Raw genomic sequence first — 27,513 nt, forward strand, 5'->3', positions numbered from 1 at the left:
CCACAGATTATCCAGCTTCTGAAAGCCTCGAGATGCCATCTGTTCATGGTCACTGATACAAGTTAAAGAATATCACCACAAAAACTTGAGAAAAATCATTTCAAAAGAACAATTATTCAAATATGCAGCCAATTTATTCACACATATTTACAACATAAAAACAATGAGAACAGTGCAAATAAACTGTAAATTTATCTGCTGAAATCCCATTGATGGATTTAAAATCAGTAAACAAGATTGGCAATGGGTCATACTTATTTTTATTGCTCACTTACAGAAGGAAGTTAATCCATAAAATAAGATCAAGAGAAATTGTCTAACAATGACAGCTACAAATAAAAAAAACCTAAGTTGAGACATAAAACTTGAAACCCCGCCTCTGTTCACAAATATAAATAATAACACGGAAATAAATCTCAACCTTTGCAGAACCTGTTAGCTGAGTCTGATAACTCACTTGAAATGAAACTGCTCCTTGTTCCTTAACACTTCTATTGAAAGAAAATTCGAACAGAGATGAAGAACAGTAGAACAAGATACAAAATGTGGCTCTTCAGCCTTCTGGTTTTTGCCATACTTCAGTTGGCAATAAATCTACCCTGTTCAGGTAAGAACATTTTTTTTCCCCAGAAATGATAATTGTCATTAACTGCTGAATAGTCTGAAATAATGTGTTTTATCAGGCTTAGGGATGACAGATTTTCTGAATTGGTGGAATGTTCTTGAAAAAGTTTACCTCGCTAGTTGGTTCCAATTTTTAAAATAATGTAACAGCGATATTATTTCAGACAAGGTACACTCTTGTTTAAACTCTCTGAAGGTGTTTTGATTAAATTATTATATCCACTCCTCATTTATTTTTGAATAATCATCAATTTTATTAATTTGATCATTTATTTTAGTGCACCTGATGGTGTAGAGGGACAAGTTATGGTTATTCTATTTGCTCTGATATCAAACCATGTCCCATTTAACTAAAATCATTTTTTTATTACCAAACAAGAGACTGAATTGCGTCAGAGCTTGGTTGCTCAATGCCCTGTCAACTGTAACAATGTAAACTGCAGCTTGTTAGTATTAGCCAAGTTGGGAGGCTGAAAGAAATTGAAACTCTAATCACCATTGATCGTTTTACTATTCGGTCTTGTGTTCCACTCTCCAATACTTCCATCTAGAAAGAGGGAGGATAAATCCCAAGAGAATGAGTATGGGGATTTTTCACAATGGTAGAGTTCTTGGTTTCAAATTTAAACTTACAAAATTGATTATTTCTGGGCTATTTAATTTGCTTGTGGGAGATTATGAGTTAGGAACATTTTTCTTTATCTATAATTTTAAAAGTAAGGTAACAAGGAAATTGTTTCTTATTGTCTGAGAATAGAAAAGATTGAGTCCATGCAATCCTCGTTGGGAGCATTTATTTGATTTGGCATTAGATATGGACGTCATTGGCATGGCTACTGTTCAAAAGTTAATGAAATCTCTTTGGAGATGTTAGTGAGTTACTTACTCAAATTGCAGTAGTTTTTGTGGTGAGGAACTCTCACAGTGGTCTTGGATAAGGAGTCTTAAGATTTGACCTAACAACATCAATGTATTTCTAAATCAAGACTTGTGGTTGAACTTGTTGTCTTTGTCCTTCGCACTCATTGAGGTCACAAGTTTGAAGGCTGCTCTTGAAGAAGCACTGACATGCTGTTATAGCATATTTTGCAGATGGTACAGTGCAATAAATTCAGGGGGAAATCACAGGGAGAACATGCAAACTCCACACAGACAGCATGACAAGATTGAATTCAGATCGCCCAAACTATAAGGCAGCTGCTTTACCAGCAACACAACTGCAGCTCCCTAAGATGTAATTAACCTCTTAACAACCATAGCATGTTAATAGAGGAAAATTTGGGAAAAGTAATATTTTTGCATGTTCATGGAAAATGTTTGAAGTCCCTCTTGCTGGCAAAGCTCCTTGCATGCCTGAATGTTCTGCAGGTGTGTCTGGTTTGCTTCTTTAAATAAAGAGTATTAAATTGAAAATTCAGAACAACTGCAGGAAACCTGAAATAACAATAGGGAAAAAAATGGAAATACTTTGCAGGTCATGCTGCATCCTTTTTTAAAAATTTTTCACACTATGAACCATATTAATCAAAATACACACAAACATTTCCCTCTTTAATATCTTCTTCTTCTTCTTCTTTGGCTTGGCTTCGCGGACGAAGATTTATGGAGGGGGTACCCCCTCTTTAATATACATAGTGGCATTTTCTCCCAATTTTTCCCCCCCTTCCTTCCCTCCATCCTTCCCACCCCCCTCCAAACCCATTAAACGTTCAACATATACAATAGAATAAACCCATTAAACAATATCATCACACAATGAAAATAAACAAGAAAATTGTGTCATCTACTTTTACACACTGGGCCAGTTCATTTCATCTTCTTCTCATTCTATCATTTTAGGGGGTGGAGGTCCGTGATAGGCCCTCTTTGTTGTGTTTCATGTACAGTTCCCAAATTTGTTCAAATAATGTGACTTTATTTTTTAAATTATATGTTATTTTTTTCCAATGGAATGCATTTATTAATTTCCATGTATCATTGCTGTACTCTCAGGCTCTCTTCTGATTTCCAAGTTGACATGATACATTATGATAGCTAAGGCTATCATAATAAACCTTTTTTTGCACTTTATGCAGTTTGAGGCCTAATTCTTTACTTCTTATATTACTTAGAAGAAAGATCTCTGGATTTTTTGGTATGTTACTTTTTGTAATTTTATTTAATACCTGATTTAGATCTTCCCAAAACTTTTCCACTTTCTCACATGCCCAAATTGCATGTACTGTTGTTCCCGTTTCCTTCTTACAGCGAAAACATCTATCTGATAATGTTGGATCCCATTTATTTAACTTTTGGGGCGTGATATACAGCCTGTGTAACCAATTATATTGTATCATGCGTATCCTCGTATTTATTATATTTTTCATAGTTCCAGAGCATAACTTTTCCCAAATTTCATTTTTTATCTTTATGTTTAGATCTTTTTCCCACTTTTGTTTGGGTTTATAGTTTATTTTGTCATTTTCTTTCTCTTGCAGCTTGATGTACATGTCTGTTATAAATCTTTTTATTATCGTTGTTTCTATAATCACATATTCAAAGCTGCTTCTTTCTGGTAATCTCAGTCTGCTTCCCAATTTGTCCTTTAAGTAGGTTTTCAGCTGGTGGTATACAAACATTGTACCATGAGTTATTCCATATTTGTACTTCATTTGTTCAAATGATAATAAATTATTTTTCAAAAAACAATTTTCTATTCTTTTAATTCCTTTTCTCTCCCATTCTCTAAAGGAAAAGTTATCTATTGTGAAAGGGATTAGTAGGTTTTGCAATCTAGCTTTATATTCAATTTTCCTAACTCTCACTTGGATATGAGTTGACAACAAGAACAGGTCAATCCTTGAGTATGTTTTATGTCTACTCGAATAATATGAGTATTCCTTCTCCTTTGGATGTTGCCTCCTCCATATATCCAAAAGTTGCATTTCTTGCATTGATTTAACCATAAATTTGGCCTCTTTGTTCTTTTTGGTAGTCTTTTGTCCAGTTTTATCCATGTTTGGGTCCAAATTAAGGTTAAAATCCCCTCCTATCAATATATTCCCCTGTGTATCTACAATCTTCCAATTTTCAAAAAAATATCTTGCATAAACTTTTGATCCTCTTCATTAGGTGCATATATATTGACCAAATTCCAGAATTCTAAATATATCTGACACTTTATCATTACATATCTCCCTGCTGGATCTATTATTTCCTCCTCTATTTTGATTGGTACATTTTTATTAATTAATATAGCTCTGGCTTTTGAATTATATGATGCTGCCGTTACGTGCCCTACCCAGTCTCTCCTTAATTTATTATGTTCCACTTCAGTTAGGTGCGTTTCATGCACGAATGCTATATCTATTTTTTTTTTCAGTACATTTAATAGCCATTTCCTTTTGATTTGGTTATGTATTCCATTAATATTTATAGTCATATAGTTCAACATGGCCATCTCATACTCTGTTTACACCTCATTTCTGCTTCCTCACCACCACCTTTCCCCTTTTCCCCATTTTCATCTCTCAGTTTTCCTTTTTTGAACTAAATGTATGACAACACTTCTAAAACACAAAATACTTCAACCACTCCCACATCTAACATTTCCTTACCCCCAAGTGTTCCCACCCCCCTCTCTGAGTCACCCCTTGTCCCTTGCCGGGCAACCACAACTCCCCTCTCCATTTGGATTGCAAACTCATTCGCAAGTGTCAACCGATTTCGCAGTGACTGTTACTCTCCCATCCAACCCCCTCCAGAAAAGACTTTTATCTTCACATTAAAACAAAGATCCCCCTCTTTTCTTCTCTTTTTCCCCTCCTCTTTTCCCCCTTCTCCCTTACTTCCCTTTTCTTCCCTTCTTTAGTTCTTACTTATACATTATTTTTACATCTTTATATGTAGTTTGTCGTCGTTCTTCATTCTTGTTACATCTATTCATCTCTCTTTCTGTCCTGCAGGCATTCTGCAAATTCTCGTGCTTTCTCTGGATCCAAGAACAGTCTGTTTTGCTCCCCCGGGATAACTATTTTAAGCACCGCTGGATATCTTAACATGAATTTATAGCCTTTTGCTGTGTTAAACTCCTTCCTCTTCTTTAGGAGTTCAAAACTTATGCCTGCGTAAAAAAAAATTTGACCCTTGTAATCCAATGGTTTTTTGTCTTCTCTAATTTTATTCCTTGCCTTTTCCAATACATTTTCTCTTGTCATGTGTCTCAGAAATTTTACTAAAATGGATCTTGGTTTCTGTGGTGACTGTGGTTTCGGGGCTAGTGTTTTGTGTGCCCTTTCAATTTCCATTCCTTTCTGTATTTCTGGCATTCCCAGGACTTTTTGGATCCATTTTTAAAATAAATTCTTTCATATTTTTGCCTTCTTCATCTTCCTTAAGGCCCACTATCTTTATATTGTTTCGCCTACTATAGTTTTCCATTATATCCATGTTCTGAGCTAACAATTCTTGTGACTCTAACTTTTTTGTCACTTTCTTCCAATTTTCTTTTTAAGTCATTCACTTCCATTTCTACAGCCATTTCTCATTCTTCCACATTTTCTAATCTTTTCCCTACTTCTGTTATGACCAGCTCTATTCAACTCACTTTTTCTGTACTTTTCATTTTTCTTTTTATTTCACTAAATTCTAGTGTCAACCGTTCTTTTAATGCTTTCATTTGTTCTTGAAAATTTTTTAAAATTTATGTACTGTCCATTTATTTTACCTTCTATTCCTCTGTGCAGAACTTGGTGTTCTTCTTCTGTGTCTGCTCTTGGGTTTGTGTCTTCTACTTCTCTTCCTTGTATCTGTGTCTCTTCTGACTTTCTTGTTGAGCTGCTTGCCTCAGTTTGTTGGGTGTTTTTTTTCATGGCTTCTTGATGTTGGTCCTCTTCTTCTGGGCTAGTTATCTGTTGGTGTTTTTCTTTCTTATCACTCCCTTTCCTGTTGCTTTCCTCTTCTTCCAGCTGAGACCCCTGCTGTCGGGCATCTCTCAGCTGGTCACGTTGTGTAAGTTCACTCCACAGCTGAGCCCCCCTCCCGTTGGTGTTTTCCTTTTCTTTGTTGTGCACAGTTGAGCACTTCTCTTTGGCTCAGTTTGCAGTCCCGCGGTCAGGAGGTCGTGATCCTGTGGTGTCTCCACTAACTTCGAGGAGTGGGCTCCTCTGTCCACGATGGGTCCCTGCTTCTTTATGTAGGTAAGGCCTTCTCCTTTCTCTTCCAGCGTCTTTCCATTTTTTCCCGTTGTTTTTGGTTTTTCCTTCTGAAGTGCCACTTTCTTTCTTTTCTTCTCACCTTTATCTTTTATTTGTTGTGCTTTGTGTTTCTTGAGCTTTGCATTTTCTTCACTTTTTTTTTCTTTTCTGGAGAGGGCTGGTATTCTCCTACCAGCCACTACTCCATCAAGTGACTCCTCATGCTGCATCCTTGAGAAGAGAACCAGACAATGCTTCAGGAGAAAAGCCCTTTATCAGAAATGGGAAGGAGAGAAAAGAAGTTTGTTAAGCTATGTAAAAGTTGGGTGAAAATAGAGATAAACTGTAATAAAATGTAATTTGGTCATTAAGTGATTGAGCGCAATTGGTGAATGAGGACATAGACAACTGCAAAATGCAAAGCAGAAGATATGACAGGCCAGTCTTCCTATTATGCAATTCACAGTTCCTGCATTTTTATCTAATTTTCACTTCATCCACTCCCATTCACTCAACATCGAGGTGTCCTTATTTACAGTTTATTTTCATTGTCACCTCAGTTTTACCCTATCAAAGAATTCTCTCTATGACTTGGAGTTTGTAAAATGTGTTAAGGAAAGTTCTCTAAATCAATACATAGAGGTACCAACTAGAGAGAGAGTGCAATACTGGATTTCCTATTAGGGAATGAGACAGGACAGGTGACATATATATGTGTAGGGGAACATTTTGGGTCCAGTGATTATAATGCCATTAGTTTCAAGTTAATTATGGAGAAGGATAGATCTTGGCCTCAGGTTGAGATTCTAAATTGGAGAAAGGCCAATTTTAAGGAAATGAGAAAGGATCTAGAATGCGTGGATTATGTTCAGGCAAGGATGTGTGAGGTAAGTGGAGTTGTTTCAAAGGTGAAACTTTGAGAGTACAGAGTATGTATGTTCCTGTCAGGATTAAAGGCAAGGTTTAAAGGGAACCTTGGTTTTTGAGGGATATTTGGGATCTGGTTCAGAAGAAGAGAGGTGTATAACAGGTATAGGCAACATGGAGCAAAATGAGGTACTTGAGGAGTATAAAAAAATGCAAGAAAAACCTCAAGAAAGGCTAAAAGAAGACATAAGGTTCCTTTGACAGGTAATGTGAAGGAAAATCCTAAGGCTTTCCGCAGGTATAGTAAGAGCAAAAGGATAGTAAGGGACAAAATTGGACCCTTGAAGATCAGAGTGGTTTGCTTTGTATGGAGCCTAAAGAGAAGAGGTCTTAAATTCCACCCCCCCCCCCCAATCCCCACCAATCAGTATTCACTCAGAAAAAAGGGTGGATAAATCCCCAAGATATTCTCTCGGTCCTTGAGGGAGGCCAGTGTAGAAATTGCAGGGGCTCTGGAAGAAATATTTAAAGTGTCCTTAGCCACGGGTGTGGTGCCAGAGGATTGGAGGATAGCTCACATTATTCTGTTTTAAAAAAAAACTCCAAAAGTAACCCTGGAAATTTCAGGCTAGTGAGTCTGATGTTAGTAGTGGTTAATTTATTGGAAGGTGTTCTAAGAGATTGAATACAAGTATTTGGACAGCCATGGACTGATTAGGGATAGTCAACATGGATTGTGTGTGTTAGGTTGTGTTTAACCGATTTTATGGCATTTTTCGAGGAGTTTACCAGGAAAGTTGATAAAAGGAAGGCTGTGAAACTTGTCTACATGGACTTTCCTGAGGCTTTGACAAGATCCGGCATGGGAGGTTAGTCAGGAAGGTTCAGATGCTATTCATGGTGAAGTAGTGAACTGGATTCGATGATGGTTGGACAGGAGAAGCCAGAATAGTGGTGGATGATTGCTTCTCAGACAGGAGGCCTAGTAGTGTACTTCAGGGATCAGTGCTGGGACTATTGTTGTTTGTCATCTACATTAATAATCTGGATGATAATGTGATAAATTGGATTAGCAAATTTGGAGATTACACTAAAGTTGGAGATGTTGTGGACAGCAAAGAAGATTTTCAAAGCTTGCAGAGGGATCTGGATCATCTGGTAAAATGAGGTGAAAAATGGCAGATGGAAATTAATGCATTTTGGAAGGTCAAACCAAGAAAGGACATACACAGTAAATGGTAGAGCACTAAAGAATACGGTAGAACAGAGGAATGTGGGAATACAGATACATAATTCCCTGAAAGTGATGTCACAGGTGGATGGGTTTGTTAAGAGAGCTTTTAGAATGTTGGCCTTCATAAATCCAAGTACTGAGTACAGGAGTTGTTCAGGAGATGCAGTTTTGGTCACATAATTGGAACAATACCAATATGATAGAAAGAGTGCAAAGAAAATTTACTAGGATGTTGCCCAGACTTCAGGAGCTGAATTACAGGGATAGGTTAAGACTTTATTCATTGGCATGTAGAAAAATGAGGGGAGATTTGATAGAGGTATATTAAATTAAGAGGAGGATAGCATTATGTTGCAGACTAGCAGCAATATAAATTCACAAAGAGATGGTTATTATTTTTATTTTAAAACAAAATATTTATTAATTAATAAATTAATAATATTATTAATAATATATATTATTATTAATATATAATAATATTAATAAAATTAATAATATTAATAATATTAAACACCAATAATATAATACCTTAATTAACAACCCCAAACTATGTGCGAATATATGTTTGAGTATGTGTGGGATACCCAAACCATTACTGCTTAGGCACAATTCTGGAAAGTCAAACCAAAGTTCAGTCTTAGAAATCCTGTGTTGGAATGCAGACTCTTTAACTGATGCACAGAAGTAATCCCAAAGACGGTGAGATATCACAGACGATGCAATGAACTATTTTTCCTCTCTTTTATTTTGATTTCATAATTGAGATGGAAGAATTTAGAGGTTTATTTCTTCCTTTTATGTTAATCAATTGAATTAAGTGATTAAATCTTACATATTGAATACATCAAGGGAGTTGGGAGAAGTTGGTTTCTGCAGTATTATGTGTGTGTTTGTGACCTTTTACAATCTATAAAATGGAGGGTTATTGGAGGGTTTTTCTTTACATTGTTATAGGTATAATTATGAATACCTATATTTTTTGCATTACTGTTTTTCTTTTTCTGTTTCCTTTGGATTGCTGGAGGAGGTGCGTGCAGATGCAGATTCTTCTTATTGGATTTGGAGGAGAACTTTGGGACAGAGTTAGGGATTAATTAATATTTGGTCTAGATGAGTAATTAAGTTTGTAAATTTGAATGTTAATGGGCTAAACAGGAAAAATAAAAAGAGAGTGCTAACATGTATTAAACAAGGGGGAGTAGATATAGCTTTTTTTTACAAGAAACACATTTAAATGAAAAATAGCATTTGAAATTTAAAAAGATTGGGTGGGATATGTGATGTCATCTTCATTTAATTCTAAAGCAAAAGAGGTACTGACTTTGATTAAAAAATCTTCCCATTAATGTTCAAAATATTATTACAGTCCCTGCAGGTAGATGTGTAATGATACATTGTCAAATATGCTAAGAAATGTGGATATTTTTGAATTTGTATGCTCCAAATATTGATGATGAGAAATTTATTCAAGATACTTTTTTAAAATTTAGCAGAGGCACATGAAAATATTTTTAATAGCAGGAGATTTTAATTTTTGTTTAAATGCCATGTTAGATAGGTCTACTTGGTAACAAGGAGAACAAAAGCTGCTAAGGCTACATTGGGTTTGATGAGAGATTTGAATTCGATTGGTGTATGGAGAAGAACCCACACTACAGAGAAAGATTATTTATTTTTTTCTAGTAGGTTTGATTTTTATTCTAGAATTGATTTATTTCTGGTTTCGACTCAAATTCAAAATAGGATATTTGAAACGGATTATAAGACAAGGATTTTATCTGATCATTTGCCTTTGTTTATAACTGTGGAAAAGCCTGATAAGCAGTTGAAATAAAGGTGGAGATTAAATTCTTTGTTGTTGAAAAGGAAATATTTTTGTGATTTTGTTCGGAATCATATTTGCAAAAGCAAATGATAAGTTTTACATTAAAAAGGATTATATGGAAGAAGTAGATCAATTAGAAAAATAAATTGCAGTTTTAGAATAAATTCTTCAAAAGTCAGTTTCTGAAGATAAAATCAGATAATTAATTAATAAAGATCTTCATTATAATACATTACAAACTTATAGGACTGAGAACGTTGTTATTAGGACAAGGCAAAGATATTATGAATTGCATGAGAGATCGCATAAAGTTTTGGCTTAGTAATTAAAAGCGGAACAAACTTTGTGAATAATTAATGCCATTAAAAAGGACACTAACGTAATTACATATAAACATCAAGAAATAAATGAATCTTTTAGGAATTTTTATATGAAATTATATACTTTGGAATATTTAGATGAAACTAAAATAAATGATTATTTATCACAGATAATATTGCCTAGGTTAAGTTTAGAAGAACAAACTGAACTTAATGTGCTATTTACTGAGGCAGAAGTAAGAGAAGCAATAAACTCGTTACATAATAATAAATATTCAGGAGAAGATATTTCCCATCTCAATTTTATAAAGAATTTAAGGATTTATTAATTAATATATATTTATGCAAGTATTAGATCAAGCTTCACAAACCTACTCTTCCAGAATAATTTTTTAAAATTTTTTGATGCCAATAATCACTGTGATTCCTAACAAAAAAGAGACCCTTCATCTTATAGGCCTATTTAATTATTATATGCATATTATAAAATAATAGCAAAAGTTTTGCCAAATAGAATGAATAATTTGTTACCAAAGTTAATTAATATAGATCAGACAGGGTTTGTTTAAAAAAAAAGTCAATCTTCAGATAAAATGTGGCTAGATTGTTTAGTATAATTCATTTAGCGCCAAAAAAGAAATGACCTAAGTATTGTGATGGCTTTAGATGCGGAAAAGACGTTTGATAGATTAGAAGAGGGATTTTTTGTTTAAGGTATTAGAAAAGTTTGGATTTGGATCAAACTTTTTAAAATTGGGTTAAAGCTCTATACAATAGTCCTAAAGCTAAAGTAGTAACAAATGGATAGGTGTCTATGCCAATTAACAAGATCAAGTAGACAAGGATACCCCTTGTTGCCAGCTTTATTTTTTTAGCTATAGAAGCACTTGCCTAGGTGATTCACTCTGATTTAGAAATTAAAGGCTTTAGAGTAGGTCGAGAGGAACATAAAAATCAGTTTATTTCCAGATGATTAGGGTTCCAGATGTTTTAATATATTTGACTGAAGCCAAGTTATCTTTACAAAGATTGTATGCCTAATTGGAAGCATTGTACTGGAGGATTTAAACCATGATTTTTGCTCCTGCCAGGCTGAGAATCAGTAACCTGCTTGAGACTCAGCAGACATAAGCTAAATTCCACCATGGGGCCCAGAGATGACAAAAAGACATCTGTGTACCAAGAACATTTAATCTTCCTGCTTGTTTTGGTCACAGTCTTTCAGGCAGAGACCTAACCTTGACGCAAAATAAACCATTGTATTCAAAGTGATAAGCTGAAAGTTGTGTTATTCGATAGAAGCCTAGGCATGTTAGCTTGCTCGCTTATCTTTCTTTTTGTGCTTGGAATAGGTGCTTGGGTAAGCAGTTTTTGGGTAATATAAGCCATGGTCCCGCTGCTAAAGTGGGAGACTCTCCGAGAGGTGGCAACATCTCTCAGCAAGAAGAAGAACTTCTAGAGTCCAGCTAACGTCACAGTCAGGGGAGGTGGAGAAGCTGCTACCGGCACCCTGACAACCTACTACAAGTGTGTGGTCATTGCCTCGCTTCGGCAGTTGGGACCAGTCTAGGTGTTGATAAGTATAATTGGGAAGGACTTGCATATTGTAGTTTGATATCAGTTTTAGAATTTGTAATAAAGATTTGTATAAACTGAAGTGCTCTCAGCATGTGTGTCTATTTTCTTTTGGTAGCTCAAACACTGTGACCAATCTAAAATGAACAAAGTGAGAGGTACAAGTTTACGCAGGACAAGCATGTGGAAAAGTTTTGGGTTATAAAATAAATTGGGATAAAAGTGAAATTATGCCTTTGACAGTAGGTGACTATACTCAATGTCAGAGAGATATGTACCTTAAATGGCCAAAGACGACAATTTATGTTTTTTGAACAACTGAGGAACAAATATGCACTAATACTCTTTTTTTGTTATTTTCAATTAAGGACTTATTGGAGAGATAAATTAGGGCCAACAATATTTTTGTCTAATTGTACTGAGGTAGAATTTTTTATTAGGAGTGGAATTGTCAAAAAATTTATTTCTTTGATATATTCATTATTACAACTAGGAACTCCTAAATTAGGATTATATAGATCTAGGCAAAGATGGGAAACAGATTTGAATATTGTGATAAATCAACAAATTTGGGAAAATATATGTAGAGATTCTATGACTAATACTATTAATGTAAGGTATAGAATAGTTCAATATAATTTTTATATCAATTTCATCTTACTCCACAGAAGTTGAATAGATTGAAATCAGATTTATCAGATCAATGTTTTAGATGTGCTGAGGATGTAGGCCCTTTCATACATTCAATGTGGCCTTGTCCAAATGTGAGATCCTTTTTGGTGTCTAAAAGTAATTTTTTTACAAGTTACAGGAGTTGATTTTCCATTAAATCCCTATCTGTTTTTATTAGGAAATATTGAAGGTACAACTCCTAAATTGAAATGATCAATTGAAATTTGTCAAATTATCATTAGCACTAGAGAGAAAATGTATTGCAATTACTTTGAAATCAAATACATCTTTAACCCTGCCAAGGTGGCACGTTGAAATTCAAAGTTGATTTCCTTTGTAAAAAAATACCCATAATTTAGGAAATAAATATTCTATGTTTTTACAAATTTGGCACAAATATACTCAAATAATGGGATTAAACATAGTGATATCATTTGTATACTTCAAGCCCTGTGGATTTCTCGCCCGGAGAAATATCCTTTAGGACAAACGGTTGTCACAGCTCCCCTTTTCCTTGGTGAGGGGAAAACAAAGTTTGTGACTTTCACTATGCTTGCAAAAACCCCAGCATAGGTCAGTCAAAGGAACCATTCATTTAGTCATGGTGTGCATCAATAATTCCCCTTCAAAATGACCTTTCCTTTGGACCATCCGGAAACAAATTTGTATATTTCAAAATTAATTCTTTCAACTCCATCTGTTCTTATGACTTTAAGATAGCCTAACTTTTCCTCCAGATTTTCCAAAATTGCTGCATTAGACAGGCGCACAGGAACCATGGTTTCTTTAAGGTTACCCTCACAAGATTCTGTTTCCATAATCTTATGATCCATAACTTCCTCAACCTTGTCAACATCTAACACCTCTGATACAGACTGTTCTCCACTACCTTTATCCTCATAATAAGGTTTCAACATATTTATGTGACAAACCTGAGCTTTATTCTTACAATCTGGAGTGTTAGCAACATAGTTAACATCATTCAGTTTGATTTAACTACATACGGTCCAGAACATTTAGCTCTCAAGGATTGTCATGTGTTGGGAAAAAAATTAACACTTTACTTCTTGTCTTAAAATTCCTCACTTGAGCTTTCCTTTCAAATAAATGCTTCCTTTTCCATGAGCCATTTCTAAATTTTCTTAAGCCAAAGTCCACACTTTTTGTAACCTATCTTTAAATTTAGAAACATGATCCAGCAAGTCCAACTGCACATCCTCATTAACCCATTGTTCTTTTATCAACATCAAAGGCCCTCTAACCTGATGTCCAAAACAATTTCAAAAGGGCTGAAATCCAATGAATCCTGCACAGCCTCTCTTGCTGAAAATAACAGGAAATTAATACTTTCATCCCAATATTTCCCATTCTCCAGACAATAAATCCTCATCATATTAAGAGTAGAATGAAATCTTTCCAAAGCTCCCTGAGTTTCAGGATGATATGCAGATGAAGTGGTCTGTTTTATGCCCAACTCATAAATTAACTGCTAAAACAACCCAGGCATAAAGTTAGATCCTTGATCACTCTGGATTATTTTAGGTAATCCATGCAACTTCTGGAAATCTCGATGCCATTCACATAATTGTTAACAAGTACTGATTCCCAGACTTAGTTTTAGGCAGAGGACACACACAATCCATAATAACCCTAATGAAAGGTTCTCCAACAACGGGAATAGGTTGCAATGGAGTTACTGGAGGACCCTGGTTAGGTTTCCCCACAACCTGACAAAGGTGACATGTCCGACACCAATTTATAACATCCTTCCTCAAATCAGGCAACAAAATTTGTCTCAAAATCTTATTCATGGTTTTCTTTACACCAAGATTACCACCCAAAGGTGTACTGTGGACTAAATTTAAAATTTCATTCCGCTAAATTCGAGAAATGACCACCTGATGAATCACCCCCCCCCCCCACCCCCCACTCTTCATTAGCAGGAATATTAAGAGGTCTCCATTTCCTCATTAACAATTCACCCTTCAAGTAATATCACAGGCTATTTCTTTAATCTCCTGTTCACTTACTGCTTTGTCCCTTAAGTTGATAAGATCTGTATCTGTCCTCTGAATTAACTCTTTCCTTGACAAAGAGAAATCCTTACTCTCATAATTAACCTGCTCTTCCAAGACTATTTCAGAAGTACTGGGCAGTTCTCTATCAATTGGATCTTCCTCAGGTCTCATCATTTTCTTAGACAAAGACTTTGTTACATCACATGCAGAATATATCTCACAATCCTCTTTAACATCATCCTTACTAGAATGATTTGTTAATCTAAAACCTGACCCAACTTTATCCTCTGCCAAATCATTCCGTAATAAAAATGGGACTCCTTGCATGGGTAACTTTGAAATTACTCCTACTACAACAGGTCCTTTAACTAATTCTGAATTCAGCACTATGTTGTGAAGAGATATTGACTCTACTTCACCTCCAATACCTTTAATCAAAGTCACCTCCCCTGTGTCAGTCTTTTGATCAAGAGTTAAAACATTCTCCAAAAACAGTAGCTCCAGTATCTCTAAGAATTTTAATTGAAACCTGTGATTCTCCCTCCTTTACTGAAACTAAGCCCTCTGATACAAAGGTTTGAAAACATCCATAATACCAGGCATGGAACATAAGCTCTCCTTAAATTCAACTGTCTGAATACACGCTTCTGTTAAAACCTTCTTTTTCAACATTGAACAATTTGCAATAACATGGGCAGGTTTCTTAAAAAAATTACATACAAATCCAGAAGTTCTGTCCTTTCCCACCTTACCTTCATCTTTTCTCTTAACATTCTCCCCAGACTTAATTTCAGATTCTGCTCCACATTAACCTGCTGAACAGATTTACTAATCTGTTCCACATTAACTCTCTGAAAATGCTTACTAATCTGAATTTTGTTTTGTGTGAATCAGGGCATATCCATCTGCTAACCTTGCCATTTGCTTCCCAATTCCCATGTCTCTCTCATCCAAGCATAATTTAATCTCATTTGGAACACACCTTTAAATTTTCTCAATTAACATCAATTCTCTTAATCTGTCAAAATCATTATTTATTCATTTTGAGGCACACTAATGGTCAAAACATATGGATTTTGCTCTGGGAAAATCGAAGATTGGTTCCATGTTTTCACCAAACTCCTAAATTTTTGTTTATATAGTTCTGAAACCAACTCATAAGCTTTCAATACTTGTTTAACAGTATCATAATTTGCCACTTGCTCTGTAGTCGAAGTAGAGGATGCAATTTGTACTTCTCCCTTCAATACACTTTGGAGCATAAGAGGCCATTTTTCTTTTGACCATTTTGAGCTCTCAGCAATCTTATCAAAAAGGTGAAAATATGTATCTATAGATATCTCCCTCACCAAAAAGAGGAACTAGATTTACCTCTCTACTAGCCAAAATCATCTCCCCAGGAGTTACAGCCTCAATTCTCTTATCTTCCTCCATTTCAATTTTTAACTTCTCTAATTGAACCAGTCTGTCACTTTCAATTTCCACCCTCCATTTTTCGGCTACCTCAAACTTATATTTCCTCCATGTTTCAGCTTCCTCTGGCTCGTATACTCTGTTTCTCAGTCTCCAACACCTTCTATTTCTCTTTCCTCTTCCACGCTCAGTTTCTCCAACTCCAATAGCAATTCAAAAGATCTATCCTCCGGAAAATTAGCTATCAGCAAATTTTCCCTCACCAATATAATATTTCACTAAAATCCTCTGTAGTATTTGTATTTTCCTCATCCAATGCTTGACTAGTCAGCTTTAATGCCTTAGAAATAACCATCAGTTCCTCTTTTTTTGTTGCTTTACAGATCTGCAGGTGATGGTTGTGACAAAAATGTACCAACATCCATTTCTGCAGTTTTTCCACACACAAGCTTTAAATAAGCTTGGAAAACCCCAATTAACTAATAAATTACAAAAGCTCCAAAAGGTTAAGATCCCTAAACTCCAATTTTCAATCCAAAAGGACGATCCCCAAAAATATTTTGAGTACAGAGGACCCCAAAACCCAGCAACAATAGATGTTCACCAAGACAGATGATTAAACAAAAGTTGCTTTTAATTATCTTTAAACATGAAAACAGAATCACACTTTAACTTATCTCTATTAACTAACTAACGTAACTTCTAATTCTTAGCGCACGTGTATGTAATATGTGAGTAAGTTCAGAAAAGTTCTTTGATTCACAGTCCAATCTCACTTCTCACTCCTTAAAGTTCACTGGTTGCAGAGAATTCTTATACTGTGCACAGAATTTAACATTTATGATGGTCATCAGGCCTTGGTGCTTGGAAGGTAAATGGTTACCGCTCAGGAAGGTTCTTGTCGGTTTTCAGAGAGAGATTTGTTGTTTGCTGGACATCCACAACTGATTCCTTGTAACCAGCCACTTCAGTGTCTTGGCGAAGAAACTTGCTCCATCAGGGTTTTCCAGATGATACCCTCTTTCTTTTTGGACACCAGAGTTCCTTTTTGTTTCTCTTATTTCAAGTGAAACATTAGACAGCTAGTCTTCTCCTCTTGTATGAACCACAAGGGCTTTGACCAGGCTGAACTAAGCAGTCACAACCCATCTTCCAAACTGGGTTTTCCACAAGCCTGTCAGCTTGTCCTGTTCCAGTCCCAGCTGCAGAACTGAACTCTTTTGCACTCTCTCTCTGAGAGAAAGTCTATTTTTCTCTCTCTGCTTGTAAAACCACATGATCCTCTTAGAACAGCATGTTCCGCTCCAGACAGTCTGCGGCTTCGATGAGTACTTCTATCTGTTGCCTTTTTGTAGACAAGAATCCATTAGTGAAGTTTTTGGGCACTCTCCAAAGCTTTTGCAAAGGCTCTTGGCGCCAGCCTGTCTAGCATGAGTAGAGCTCCAGTATTTTAAATGAGATCAATTTTGAAGTGTTTGTATATGACTTACACTAAAAGTCCTGCTGTAAAAATATCTATATACAATATAAACACAACATAATCTGTCACACTATAATCAGTGCAAAGTCTAAATGTCTCATCTGATTTTGGTACCAGAACACAAGGTGAACTCCAATCTGAGGTAGAATGTCTAATAATATCATTCTTTAACATATATACAATCTCTTGATCTACCAGTTTGAACTTTTCAACATTCAATTGATATAGATGTTGTTTGATAGGATTTGTATCTCCAGCATCAACATCATTACAAGTTTTTGGGGTTCTCTTAGGCACGTCTGGAAACAGGTTCCTAAATTTTAAATGTAGCTGTTTCATCTGCTCCTTTTCCGGAGGCTGAATATGAGCCAATTTATCATCCAAATTCTGCAAAACAAACAAATTAGGCTGACGAACTTGGACAATGTTTTGTTTGAAATGACCCTCACAAGAGTCAGCTTGTTTTGTCTTGTGATCCCTAAACTCCTTACTTCTATCCACAATCAATACATCTGGTGAAGACTGTTCCTTGTTAAAAGCTAAGTTCTCAAAATAACGTTTTAACATCTTGACATGGAAACTCTGCATTTTACATCTCAGATCAAGGGTTCGAACTATGTAGCTGTCTTCATTCACATTTGATTCTATCTCACACGGGCCTGAAAATTTAGCCCCAAGTGGATTGGAATTTGTTGAGAAAATGATGAACAGTTTATCCCCTGATTTAAACATTCTCACCCTAGCCTTTTTTTATCATACCAGACCTTCAATTTGGTTTCAGCCTTCTTCAAATTCTCTTGAGGTAGTTTACAGACTTACTGCAAATGATCTTTAAACTTTGAAATATAATCTAACAACTGCAAATTCTCATTAACGTATCGTTCTTTCAACAACACTAAAGGTCCTCTATCTTGGTGTCCAACCACCAGCTGAGAAAGGCTGTACAAACAAAAGCAAATGGATACCCTCACCCCAGTCCTTCTCATTCTCAAGACACTAGGTCCTCAACATGGCTTTGAGGGTCGAATGGAACAGCTCCAAGGCCCCTTGAGATTCTGGATGATATACAGATGACATGATTTGGTTAGTTCCCAATTTATAAGCTACCTGTTGAAACAGCACCAACATGAAATTACTTCCTTGGTCTGATTGAATCTTTTTAAGCAAACTGACTGAAGTGAAAAATTTTATAAGAACTTTTGACAGTTTTATCTTTAATATTTCTAAGTGATGTTGCTTCAGGAAACCTGGAGGCTGTCCACATGACAGTTAACAAATACTAATTCCCAGCTTTTGTGCTGGGAAATGGGCCAACACAATCCACAATAACTTTAGAAAGGGTTTTTCAAAAGCAGGAATAGGTTGTAAAGGAGCCACTAGGAGACCCTGATTGGGTTTACTCACAACCTGATAAATGCGACAGGTCCAGCAAAATGACACATCTTTTCTGAAACTAGGCTAATAGAATTGTTTCATAATGTTATACATAGTTTTCCTTACACCAAGATGGCCACCCAAGGGTGTGTTATGGGCCAAAAGGTTAAAATTTCATCCTTATAGGTTTTAGGAACTGCAGCTTGGTCAACAACTGCCCATTCTTCACTGGATTGGATCAGGTGGTCACCACTTCCTCATCAACAAACCTTGCTTGAAATAATATACAATTGGCACTTTCTTAATTTCATCATCAGTAGGATCGGGATCTCTGTTCTGCCCTGCTATAAACTATTTTCAGGATAACAACAAATCCTTTCACTTAAGTTTAACACCAGAACTCTAGTCAATTAAAAAAAAGGAGGTAAGGGTATTGGCAGGTTACCTAAGAGCTATTTTATAATATAACCGATTCCAGCCCCTTTTAAATCAATTTGCACAGCACCATCTGGACTAGCAAGCTTTTTTTTCTTTTTAAATTATTTTTATTGATTTTAATAAAGAACTTACATAAATAATACAATTCAATATGATAAGGATAGTTATACAAGATTAGTAAAACAATCAGTATGTCAAAAACATGAAAGTTGTAGATCATATCCATATTTCATATTCCAAGAGCTATGTATGTTTTTAAAAAAAATAAGTAATTGTAGCGGCAGCTACACTGCTACTGAAAGAACACACAACCAGTCGGGTGAGCTCAATGAGCATAAAACTGGTTTATTGCTGGCTGCCAGGATGGGTGAGAACTGCACTGGGGGCGCCAACATCACTCGGGCATCACGTGGTCTCCCAGCGCAGGCTTCTGAGCCCGGTGCTGAGAAGGGGAAACCCCTGACGGCATAATTTTGGCCGGCTGCCCTGTCATGTGGATTACAAGTGGGGCCGGTTCACCTGCCTAGTGGCATACCGCCACACAGCCCCCACCCCAGAACCAGCGCCAATGTCCTTTTTAGTTGGGCAGCCTCGCTTCTTGGGCTGGGCCACAATCACTGATTTGGTGGGGTCAAGGTGAGCTGGCTTCAGCCTGTCCATGGTAAACAGCTCCCGCCTGCCGCCGATGTCCAGCGTGAACGTAAACCCTGAATGCTGGACAACCCAGTATGGCCCCTCGCAAGGACTCTGCAGAGGTGCTGTGGGTGGGCCCCGCTGAATAAAAATGTACTCTGCGGAGTGCAGCTTGCTGGGGACATAAGATGGCCGTGTGCAGTGACTGGGCGGTGGTGGTGGTGGGGGTGTGACAATCACTGGGGGTTGTGAGGCGCGTTGATGAACTCACCGGGCAGTGCCAGTGGTGCGCTGTAGACCAACTCAGCTGATGACGCCTGCAGATCCTCCTTGGGCGTGGAACAGATGCCCAGGAGCACCCAAGGCAGTTCTTCCACCTAGTTGGGACCGGTGAGTTGGGCCATAAGTGTCGACTTAAGGTTGGGGTGCTCTATCCCCAACCTGTTAGTGAGCTGTGCACAGGGCGCAGAGGATAATTGGGCACCCCAATCGCTGGTGAGGGATTCGGAATGCCGAACCGGGCGACCCAACTGTGCAACAGCGCTCGGGAGCAGGAGTCCATGGAGGCGTCCAGCATCGGGATCGCCTCGGGCCAACGAGTGGTGTGGTCTACCACCGTGAACAGGTAACGGTTGCCCCGGGAAACTGGTAAGGGCCTGACTATGTCCATGTGAATGTGGCTGAACTGTTTCCGGACATGCTCGAACTCTTGCACGGGCACCCTGGTGTGCCTATGCACCTTGGACATCTGGCGATGGGTGCATGTTCTGGTGCAGCTCGTGATCTGCTTCCGCAGCCCATGCCAGATGAACCACTCTGCCACCATACGGACCGTGGACCTGATGGACGGGTGCGAAAGGACGTGGATGTGATGGAAGACTTGCCTGCGCCACTGCTGGGGAACCACTGGCCGCGGGGTGGCCATGGAGACATCACACAGGACGGTGACTTAGCCGCTAGGAATCGGGAGGTCTAAGAACTGCAGGCCTGTGATGGCAGTCCTGAAGGCTCACGTCTCCTTGTTGGACTTTTGGTCCCGGGCAAAATGGTCAAAGTCAAGGCCGGGTGTCAGCATGCAGATGGCCGGTCGTGAGAGTGCATCGGCGACCACGTTGTCCTTCCCCGTCTTGTGCCAAATGTCGGTGCTAAACTCCGACACGAAGGAGAGACGACACTGCTGGCAGGCCAACCAGGGATCCTTCGCTATCGCAAGCGCCTGAATGAGGGATTTATGGTCAGTGAAGATGGTAAAAGTCCTCCCATTCAAGAAATAGTGGAAATGCCGCACCGTCAGGTACCTGCCCAGTAACTCACAGTCAAAGGTGCTATACTTGCGCTCTGGTGGGAGAAGAAGCCGGCTGAAGAATGCCAGCGGCTTCCATTATCCATTCACCTCCTGCTCCAGGATGGCGTCGACGGCTGTGGCAGAGGCATCAACAGAGAGCACCACATGCAGGTCGGTGTGCAGGTGGGCGAGCATGGTACCATCACGAGGGCACCCTTGGTGGCCTCAAAGGCACTGCAGGCCTCTGGGGTCCAGGTGAGCGTTTTGTGCTTGGCTGTGATTAGGGCGAATAGCAGCTGCATGATGCGCGCGACTCCTGGGATGAATCGGTTATAGAAGTTGACCATACCCGTGAACTCCTGCAGCCCCTTGAGGTTGTCCAGATGTGGGAACTCCTTGACAGGGGTGACCTTCGAAGCAGTGGGTGTGGCTCCTTTGGCCGTGATGGTATGGCCCAGGAACTGCAAGGACTCATTCCTGAACTGGCCCTTGGCTGGGTTGATAGTGAGGCCAAAGTTGGTCAGCTGGGAGAAGAGGGCGCACAGGTGGGCCTTGTGTTGCGCCCAATCCCTGCTGGCAACAAGGATGTCGTCCAAGTAAATGAAGAAGAAATCCAGGTCCCTTCCCACAGAGTCTATGAGGTGCCGGAAGGTCTGAGCAGTGTTCTTTAGCTCGAACAGCATGCAAAGGAATTCGGACAAGCCAAAGGGGGTGATGATGGCCATCTTGGGTATGTCCTCAAGGTGCACCGGGATTTGGTGATACCCTTGCACCATGCAGTTTGGCCGTAAAGTCCTGGATGTGAGGGATGGGGTAACGGTCAGGAACTGTCGTTTCGTTGAGCAGTCGATAGTCTCCGCAGGGGTACCAGCTTTCGGGACCAGGTGGAGCTGCTGATCACAAAGTGTGCCATCCTTTAAATATTTCTCTCACATGTCTCTTCTCACCCATCCCTGGATAAAGCAACAAATATTCTCTTTTTTCCTCCAGAGGATAAACTTTGGGCACAGTCTGCACCTCATTGTTGCCCCTCAGTTCTCTCCACAGTTGTGTGAATAGCCACACCCTGTACTAATCCTTAAAGTGACAATCACTAAATGAAACAGGAGCTCATAATAATAGACAGTAAATGAAGATAGGCTTTTTCCACCGAGGCTAATTGAGATACAAACCAGAGGATATGGGTTAAGAGTGAAAGGGGAAAAGTTTAGGGGGAACATAAGGGGGGGGGGGTACTTCTTCACACAGAGTGTGGTGAGGTATGGAATGAGCTTCCAGCTGAGGTGGTGAATGCAGGCTTAATTTTAACATTGAAGAGGAATTTGGACAGCTACATGGTTTATCACTATAAACCTACAGTCATAGTTCGGACTAGTCAAAAATAAAGTGGTTTGGCACAGACTAGAAGGGCTGAAGAGACTTGTTTCTCCCTCACCATGCTTTATAGGCCTTTCTCTTTTCCAGCTCTGATGAAGGGACACATCAACTCTGCTTTTATTTCCATAAGTGTGGCTTGGCCTACTGCTTATTTTCAGTATTTTCTGATTCTCAAATTGAACTCACCTTAAAAGTAAATCTAGTCAAAGTTTGTGGTCTTCTTGCTAGAGGAAATGATTGCTGATGCAGTGTACTCCTGGTCTGAAGACTACAAAATTGTACACTCAGCTGACTGCCATCTGATCCACTGTCCAAAATCTTTACTATCTCCATCATCAGGAGCTGCAGTTTGAACAATCTGTAGATGAATGTGCTACAGGTATCCATTAAGGCAGTTTTTACAGTAATCTCCCAATTTGCAATCTCTGCAATCAAATGGGATAAGAACAGCAGATGCATGCAAACAGCACCACCTACAGGTTCCCCTCCAAGGGATGCATTACCTTGAATTGGAAATATTTTGTCTTTCCTATTTTCTTGCTTGTTTTATCTAAATCCTATACTTCTTGTTCATCAAAATTGTGGACTACACTAACCAGAAAGACCATAGTAGATCAAAAAGGTTAAATGAAAATCACCTACTCTAGGTTACTCAGAGAAAACCACATGGCCCTCTTAGAACAGCCAAGTGCAATCAGACAAACTGCAGCTCTGGACCTAATCTTCCAAATTTGTTCATCTGTTAATCCATTCCTCCACAGCCTGTCAAATTAACACCTCCTTATAGGCATCCTTCAATTTTTGAAAAGGCACCTGGAGCCTGGACTGTCTGGCTTGAGCACACTTCCTGCATTTTAAATGCAATCTGTTTTGAGGTGTTTGTATGTAACCTACTCTTAAAATAAAACCTGCCACAATTTATCTCCTATAAAATATATCTGTATACAATACAAAATATAACATAATCTGTCACAATATCAATAAATAACCTAAAAATAAATGTCATTGTCCACAACATTGGCCAACTATTCATTGATAACCTGTTGTATCAGGAGATTTATTCCCAGATAAGATAATAATGCAGTTTCATGGTATCATCTACCAACTACATGACTGCATTAATAGTTGTGAACCGCAAGGAAATCAAAGTAATTTGAAGAGTTCTGACTTCCAGGGTCATTTTAAACTTTGCATGATATAGGCTATCTGTACTCTGAAATAATGAACATTTCTTACTGTGATGTTCCCACATTTCCAGTTCATTTTATTTGTGAGGGACTGTCCCTTTAAGAGGCCAGTTTTAGCAAAAACCTGCAGGTTTTGGAAAGTGACTGTGAACGAGCAGCAGGCTTTGAAGACAGCATGTTCCAAAATGATGATACATTTGCAGAGTGAAGGGGGGCAGCCCTGGAGAAGTCAGGGCAGAGACAATGTGACCAGCTTCTTAAAAAGACAGTATGCATTTTGTTCGAGGCCATTTTAAGAAGGCAGAAGAAAAACATCTCTTCAACCTCCTTTGTGGGTTTGAGAAACCCACTTGGCCTCATTGTGTGGTTATTGACAGACTGTCAGAGTTCTTTCTTCCTGTTAATATAGAGGGATGAGAATCCACTTCTACTGAAACCCAAAAAGGGTTTTAAAGTTGCAGAAGAAATACTGCACTCGACTCGACTGACCCACAAAAAGGTTTTTCTGTTGGTGTAACACGACTGATTGCACTCAGCTTCATTGCATCAGTTGCTAATTACGTTATTGCATTCTAAATTATTTGGCATCAGAAAGGAAATGAAAGTAATTTGAACAGAGATCTGACTTCAAGGATCAGTTCAATCTATGTATAATCACAGTTTGCCAGGCTGATATGTATTTTAACAATCATTGTTCACATATTTCAAGGAACTACATCCGTGACAACAGAACCAAGTACCTCCACAGAGCCATTTACATCTTTGACCTCTTCTTCAACAGAGTCAACATCAATTGTCACAGGTAACTTCAATCATAACCTGCTACTCCAAATGTAGACATGCAATATATTGTAAGAGTAAAAATATTGTTTAGTTTTCGTAATCTCTTGTGGAGTTCTGCAAGGCAAGAGATCTCACTGTTATCAGAAAGGATCATAGAGTCAGGCTCATGCCCCGATGAAATGGCAATTTCATCCAAGTTTTGATTGAAGGAAATCACTGGGAAATTATATATCAGGTATTGGTTGAGAAAAATAGTGTTTAATAAATACATTTTTCAACTTTGTAGCACTATTAATTATACCCAACAGACCAGAAGTCAAGATGAATAGGCTTTTATCACTATAAACCTACAGTCATATCTTACATGCTGTTGGTCTGATTCCAAGGCAGTACTGAAGGAGGGGATTGGGTGATAACACCTTTATTAGGAATCCTGGGGGGGAGGGTTTTTGGTATTCTTTTTCTTTCTTTGGCTTGGCTTTGCAGACGAAGATTTATGGAGGGGTAAATGTCCACGTCAGCTGCAGGCTCGTTTGTGGCTGACAAGTCCGATGCGGGACAGGCAAACACGGTTGCAGCGGTTGCAGGGGAAAATTGGTTGGTTGGGGTTGGGTGTTGGGTTTTTCCTCCTTTGTCTTTTGTCAGTGAGGTGGGCTCTGAGGTCTTCTTCAAAGGAGGTTGCTGCCCGCCGAACTGTGAGGCGCCAAGATGCACGGTTTGAGGCGATATCAGCCCACTGGCGGTGGTCAATGTGGCAGGCACCAAGAGATTTCTTTAGGCAGTCCTTGAACCTCTTCTTTGGTGCACCTCTGTCACGGTGGCCAGTGGAGAGCTCACCATATAACACGATCATGGGAAGGCGATGGTCCTCCATTCTGGAGACGTGACCCACCCAGCGCAGCTGGATCTTCAGCAGCGTGGACTCGATGCTGTCGGCCTCTGCCATCTCGAGTACTTCGACGTTAGGGATGAAGTCGCTCCAATGAATGTTGAGGATGGAGCGGAGACAACGCTGGTGGAAGCGTTCTAGGAGCCGTAGGTGATGCCGGTAGAGGACCCATGATTCGGAGCCTAACAGGAGTGTGGGTATGGGGGTTTATGGTATAGTAACAGTCCGTTTTGGACCACTGGTCTGTTCTGCCCAATTTACACCCATTAATCTGTACCCCGGTACATTTTTTTAAATCATGGGTGGACACTGGAGCCCCTGGAGAAAACTCATTGCAGATAATGGGGAGAATGTACAAACTCCTTATAGATCATGTGGGACTTGAATCCCAATCTGGTCCAAATTACTGCTGCTGTAAAGTCTTTGTACTAACTGCTATGCCAATTATGCCACTGTGGCACAATTAATGACCACCAGCAGACACAAAGCAAGTAGTCAAAGGCTTTATTAATCAGAAAACCTTGGTATGCCTCTACATGGTGCTGGGTCACATCCAAGACAGGTATGAGGGAGGAGACAAGGGCTCTCAGCCTTTATTAGGGATCTTATAGGGAGGTATGGAAGGCAGACCAGCCTGCCCAGTCCAGAAAGGTCATGCCTGCAGTAACGCATTCCACCACATTCATCCCTCCTTTTTTGGATGAAGTCAGACAGGTTGAAGTGGGGAAATATCCATCAACACTGGTTGTGTAGTCCATAACTGTTCATTGCTTCAGCTGATCTGGTGTTTTTAAACAGCGTTGGATTCATCACAGCACTGGCTATGTCATTGGTTCCTGTGAAATGGTGGCTTGTTCGGCAGGCTGAGTGTTTGAGGGCTGAAATGCGTCTGTGTGTACTGGTTCCGTTGGGGGGTGGGGAATTTGTTTTTAGGGGTGGGGGAAGCCCGAGGGACTATGGTGGTGTTGGGATCACAGTCACCAGTCAGGGTGATCCCTGGGGCCGACTGATTGTTGACAGAGGTTACTGTGTGCACCTCCTGTGCCGGGGCCCCAGCTTGAGCTTGGTTCCGGATGGATACTATGTTGTCCTGTCCATCTGGGTACCTTAGCGGAGCATACTGTGGGTTAGCATTGTTAGGTCTGCTTTGTTCATGAATGAGTGAGTCAAACACCAGACTGAGTCGAAATCAAGGTTCTTTGTTCTTTATTGCCGGATTGTAACACTTGCAACTAACAGTGTTAGTTGGAGAAGGCGCATTCTGCCGTTATCAGCAAGTGGTGTTTTTTTTATACCTCAGGATACGTACTTAGTAAATTATCATACCATTACATTGTCCAATGAATAAACTGTTGCTATCCTTCTCTGTTAGTCTGCTGCACATCATTCTTGTTAGTGCAAAGCTTATCTTGAGTGTACAAGGTCACATCTGCATTCTGTTACTCCTTAGTACTGGGTGACTCCTTCTCCGGTCCCATCTCATGATGTTTTTACCTTACAGCATTCAGGAAGTGCACTTCCTCGACCAGCAGGTCCACCTGTGGCTCCTAACATGCTTCTGGACAAGTACTGGCCCTGGGGTCGGCAGCCAGAGAGGCAACGTGGTACCCGACACCAACCTCCTAGGGAAGGAGAACAATTTTTCATGTGGAGTGGCATTAGTTGCAGTGCAAAATAGGGACATGGTAGCATGCAGCATTTCTGGAAGGATCTCTTGCCACTAGGAGATGGACTTCCTTTTTGACTTGAGGGCCAAAAGGACTGCCTTCCAGAACATGTCATTCTCCCTCTCCACTTGCCTGTTCCCACGGGGGTTATAGCTTGTCGTACCTGTGCCCAAAATTTTTGGGCTGCACGCATAGCTGAAGAATCTAACTCCCTCTTTGAGTTTACTCAGGGAATTAACGACAAACACAGAGTTTCACCAAACCACACCCGAACACTCTACTTTTTTTTCCAAAAAATTGAGTGAGCTATTTATAGAAGTTTACACAAGCTTGACTTCAAGACATAAGACAGTCTCATGAGCCATTCAGTTGATTGATGGCTCCAGTGGTAACCCACTCCACCCACAGTCACCCACTCCTAGTGACTGTGGGTCACTCTGATTAGGGCATCCTTGCACCTCCCCTTTTTTAGCTGTGGAGACTTGGGTCCACTTGGAAGGTCTTTACTTGTTTGCGAACTCTTTGTGAAGTTTGTACAGATTCCTGAGGTGCAGCAGGTAAAATCTCATTTCCTTGTGATGGTTGTGCTTGGTTGGTCACTGGCTTCTGCAGTTCAAAAGTCTCCAACAGAGCATCCAAGCTGAGTTGCTCAGGTGTCTCAGCGAGGTTACATTTGGT

General features: G+C 39.2%; 1 long non-coding RNA gene across 2 annotated transcripts in view; it reads left to right on the forward strand.

Annotated features, from left to right (window-relative positions):
* Positions 1-439: 439 nt before the first annotated feature.
* LOC138742589 (uncharacterized) overlaps positions 440-27,513 on the forward strand; it is a 40,149-nt gene continuing 13,075 nt past the window's right edge. For both annotated transcript variants that reach the window (XR_011344276.1, XR_011344275.1), the window contains exons 1-2: positions 440-607; positions 24,206-24,298. This is a non-coding gene — a long non-coding RNA (uncharacterized lncRNA). The remainder of the gene's footprint in view (positions 608-24,205; positions 24,299-27,513) is intronic.

The sequence above is a fragment of the Narcine bancroftii genome, chromosome 9 (genome assembly GCF_036971445.1).
Source record: "Narcine bancroftii isolate sNarBan1 chromosome 9, sNarBan1.hap1, whole genome shotgun sequence".
In the NCBI taxonomy this organism is placed as follows: Eukaryota; Metazoa; Chordata; class Chondrichthyes; order Torpediniformes; family Narcinidae; genus Narcine; species Narcine bancroftii.